This window comes from Bubalus kerabau, chromosome 1, assembly GCF_029407905.1.
Source record: "Bubalus kerabau isolate K-KA32 ecotype Philippines breed swamp buffalo chromosome 1, PCC_UOA_SB_1v2, whole genome shotgun sequence".
NCBI classification, from domain to species: Eukaryota; Metazoa; Chordata; class Mammalia; order Artiodactyla; family Bovidae; genus Bubalus; species Bubalus kerabau.
The window spans coordinates 180744415-180749256 of NC_073624.1; the positions used below are offsets into that span (position 1 = coordinate 180744415).

The 4842-nt window shown below is 43.6% G+C and overlaps 1 pseudogene; it reads left to right on the plus strand.

Annotated features, from left to right (window-relative positions):
• The first annotated feature begins 3138 nt into the window (after positions 1-3138).
• On the plus strand, positions 3139-4096 carry LOC129641997 (mitochondrial transcription rescue factor 1-like; annotated as a pseudogene).
• Positions 4097-4842: the final 746 nt, after the last annotated feature.

A 4842-nucleotide genomic window follows, 5' to 3' on the forward strand; every position in this document is an offset into this window, starting at 1 on the left:
CCATGTGATTTGGGCACCAAGTTAAATTGGGAGGCCTGTGATGAGATGGGGGATATTGGGAGCAAAGGGCTGTAGAGAAGGAGCAGGGAAGGGAGGTTTCTGTCTTGAGCCTGTGGGACCAGCAGGTGGATGTCTCAAAAGATGGCACTTGGGCCTGTGCCTTAGGTTTTGTCTTTCCCACTCCGTCTCCCATCTTCCCAGGTACAAACCTCCCTTCTCTAGGTGCCTGAAGCTTTTTCCATCAAGCCTGGGTTCTGGGGTTTTAGTTTCATTGGGGATACTACACGGAACATCCAAGTTGTAAGCTAGGTTCTTTCATTTTTTAAAGTATGATTGATTTTCAATGTTGTGTTAGTATTGAAACAGGAATCTGAATTCGTGTTCACAGAGCTGAAGAATGAACTTCACAAACATGCAATCAATCACAGTAGCAAGCACATAGGATTTATTTTAAAGCGACGAAAAGAACAAAGCTCTCAGCATAGACACTGAGAGACACTGAAGTGCCCCCAAATGTGGGATTTACAGCATTTATAAGCATTAAAATGCTTACAGCGCTTAACGGCATTCTATCCTTTCTAGTATCGATCTGTACTTTTTTGGTTGGCTCTTGTCCTTAACGTATGTCATTTCTAGCCAATTAGTTTAAAGGTTACAATGTTTAACTTGGCATCTTTATGGCTTCTTCTGATCCCCAGTTTCTAAGTCTCACACTTTCAGTCACTATCGTGTGACCCTGTCTTACGAGCCCTGGCCATTTCACAGAGGATCAGATATGGGTCAAAAGTTGATGGTCTACCTGTTGCTTTTCTTTTAGATAAGAGGGCCAGGAGTTAATGGTTGTCCTGTCCTGCATCTGGGTGTTGATGATCTACCAGACCATGGACGCATTCCTCTGAAAGTCGGGAAACTGGAACAAAGGATATAGCTTTAGGTTAGTAGAGTGAGATGTTTACTGAAAAAAAGACTGAGGTCTTAGTCTTACACTGACTGCCTAGCAATTTCTACCTCAGTTTCAGGTATACAGCCCAGTGATTCAGTTTTATAATCTGTGTCTATATTTATTCCTTTCCAGATTCTTTTCTCTTATAGGTTATCACAAAAATATTGAATATAGTTCCCTGTGTTGAATTCTTTCTTTAATATTGACACAGTAAGCACATTTTGGGGAATGGGAGGGGCGACTCCAGGAAGTAGAAAAGAAACAGGTAGCAAGACACTTGAACCTTCCTTTCATCCTCAGTTTTTTAAAAGTGTGTGTGTGTGTGTGTGTGTGTACACACACATATATTTATTTTGGCTGCACCAGGTCTTAGTTGAAACATGCAGGATCTTTTTTAGTTGCAGCATGCAAACTCTTCTTTTTCAGATCTGGCATGTGGGATCTAGTTCCCTGACCAGGGATCAAACCCAGGCCCCTTGCATTGGGAGCGGGGAGTCTTAGCCACTGGACCACCTGGGAAGTCCCAGTCTTCAGTTTTATTTCTATAAAATGGAAAGGAAAATGCCTCTGAGGCGTAAGTGCTTATAAAAGGAATAAAAGACTTTTTTTTTTTCAATGCGAAGAGAATGTATTTAGAAAAACACAAAAGGCTTTATAAATTCACAATTGTAGGCGATTAAGAGTAAGTTTTCATGGGAGTAAATTGAACCTTAAAGGCGTCATGAAGATAGGCCTATTAAACTCCATTAGTTACAAGATTTGAAAAAAGAAACCTCCCCTGAGGGAAACAGCGTTCATTAAACTGATATTGAGTTGATCTACTTAGGAGAGGCTTACTTAGGAGAGGGAACGTTCTTACTTCTTGGAAGCCTTCAAGCAGAGCAAGAAGAAATAGTCAGCAGGGAGATAAGCCTCCACTCCCACTCCCGTTTCTTTGCACCATCTTCTTACACCTCTGGGTGTTGAGGTGACTCTTGCAATGTTTATGCATGGGATTTAGGCTCCTAGTTCTGTGTCATTCAGGCTGGCCTTCCTGTGGATTTCCTTTTCTTGGACAGACACTGGGAGGCTAGTGATGGGGGGCTGTTAGGTGGAAAAACTCAGTTTGGGGTTGAAAATATGTTGTTGGGTAAGCTGTGGATCTGAACACCATGGGCCATCTCACTCCTAGAAGGAACAAGAAAAATTTTCTTCCCATGGCTCACAAGGTCCTGTGTGATCTGCTCCATTACCTCCCCACCCTCAACCCTATTACACTTCTCCTCACTCACAGCCACTCAGGCCTCCTCATTGTTCCTTGAGCAAATCACACACAGCCCTGCCTCAGGACCTTTGCACATGCTGTTCTCTGCCTGGAATGCTCTTCTCTCATACCCAGCATGGCTACTGCTTCAAGTCCTCCAGGTCTCTCTGTTCAGATGTCACTTCCTCAGAGAGGCCATCTCTGACCCCCTATTTAATACAATAGCCCACCCACCACTTCCTGTCATCCTGTGGTGAGCAGAATTGTGTCTCCTGCCCCCAAATTCATGTGGTACAGTTATAACCCAGAGTAACATGTGACTGTATTTTTTCTTAAAGATTTTTTTTTTCTTTTGACATGGGCCATTTTTAAAGTCTTTATTGAATTTGTTACAATATTGCTTCTGTTTTATGTTTTGGTTTTTTGGCCCCACGGTATGTGGGATCTTAGCTCCCTGACCAGAGATGGAACCCGCCCCACCCTGCGTTGGAAGGCTAAGTCTTAACCAGTAAGACTGCCAGGGAAGTCCCAGCATGGGACCATATTTGGAGATAGAGCCTTTAAAGACATAATTAAGGCTCCTCTCCCCTGGCCGCATTCCTGCTGGGCCTCCACATGAATCCCTCGTGTCCTGCCTTGGCCTGGTCAGCTTGGGATGCCCTGTAGACCCTGGAGGTGGGTGCTGTAGGGCCGTAGGAACCTGGTGGGCTGAGGCTGTCTGCCCACTGGACTGCCTGGCTGCTCCTGCTGGCTGGAGATCCAGGTCAAAAGCTCAAGGATGCTGGTGTTCAGTTTCTCTTGACTTTGAGGACCTGGGAAGGTCATATGCACCACAGGTATGACTAGTGTCAGATTGCCCAGCAGTATTTTAAGAAAGCCAGATGCCTGGATTGGAGACTGCAGACACCTTCACACAGACACTGTACTTTCCTGTAACTGATACTTCTATTTTTCTAGCACCAAGTTAAATGCATGATATTATAAAACTTCTTTTTTCTTTTTTGCCACATGTCAAAGCTTGCAGGATCTTGGTTCCCGAACCAGGGATGGAAACCAGGCCCCCTGCAGTGGAAGTACAGGAAGTGTGGATTCCTAACCACTGGACCACCAGGGAAGTCCCATAAAATACTCTTTTATAACATCATCTCACTGAGATCTCCAGGGCTTTTATATTCACTTTTTTTTTAGTTTTTTTAAGAATTTTTTTTTATGTGGACCATGTTTTTTTAAAAGTCTTTATTGAATTTGTTACAGTATTGCTTCTGTACTATTTTATTTTAATTTTTGGTTGCAAAGCATGTGGGATCTTAACTCACTGACTAGGGATTGAACCCACACATCCTACCTTGGAAGACAGTCTTAACCACTAGACCACCAGGGAAGTCCCTCCAAGGCTTTTAATATCTTCAGAATCTATATTCCCACTTTCCAAAAGACTCAAACGTCATATAAACTCTAAGAAATCTACTAAAAAGATGATGAAAAAAATCAGAAGATGAAGGGGACTCTGATGAAGAGTGTGACCATAAATGAGATGAGTGAGCAGGAAGAGAAGCCCGAGGACAAACCCAGAGTGGTCAGAGACAATCTTTATTAGGTGAAAGTAGTGTAGTCTTTTCCATAGGATGTTATCCTGAAGCCAGACCCAGATAGTGGAAGAAATAAGTGAACGCTCCAAAGGTGGACTCAGGCTGAATAGGGGAAAAATTATGGAAGACGAGAAGAAGGTTGAAGGTGGGAGATGCACTGGCTCTTCTAATGGGAGAGGATAAAGAAGCAGAAACAGAGATGGTGATGCGGAGTCTCCTGAAAAAAAAAGTATTTAAAGAGAAGACTGACAGTGAGAAATACTGAGTGGTGCTACGACAGTGGAAAAAGTAAAGTTGCCTAAAAAGAATATGCTCAAATAAATGAATTGTTTTTAGCAATTAACCTGCTTTCTAGTGGTGGGGGAAAGGGCCAGGTTAAAAAGAGGATTTTTTTTAAAAAATTAAAATTAAGTTCTTTTATCATTTGGAGGGGGAAATAAAAAAGAAAAAAAATGAGAGAGAAAAAAGAGGCAATTAGGGGCTTCCCAGGTGATGCTAGTGGTAAAGAACCCGGCTGCGAATACAGGAAATGTAAGAGACTCGGGTTTGACCCCTGGGTTGGGAAGATTCCCTGGAGGAGCGCATGACAACCCACTCCAGTATTCTTGCTTGGGGAATCCCATGGACAGAACAGCCTGGTGGGCTACAGTCCATAGGGTTGCAAGAAGTCGGGCACGAATGAAGCAGTTTAGCAGGCACGCATGCAAAGTAAAATTAGAAGGACATTAAGACACAGACATACCCCAAGGGGAGACCATGAGAAGACACAGGGAGAAGACGGCAGTCTATGAGCCAAGGAGAGAGGCCTCCGAAGAAACCAGCCTTGCTGACCCCTTGATCTCCAACTGTAGCCTTCAGAACTGGGAGGAAATAGATTTCTGTTGTTTAAGGCACCCTGCATGTGGTACTTTGTTACAGCAAATGAATATACCTCTCCTGCTGAATTGCCCTCCACGGCACTTAAAAATTTTTTTATTCATTTGGCTGTGCTGGGTCTCCGTCGCTGCTTGGGCTTTTCTCTAGTTGCGGCAAGCAGGGGGCTACTCTTTAGTTGTGGCGCTTGGGCT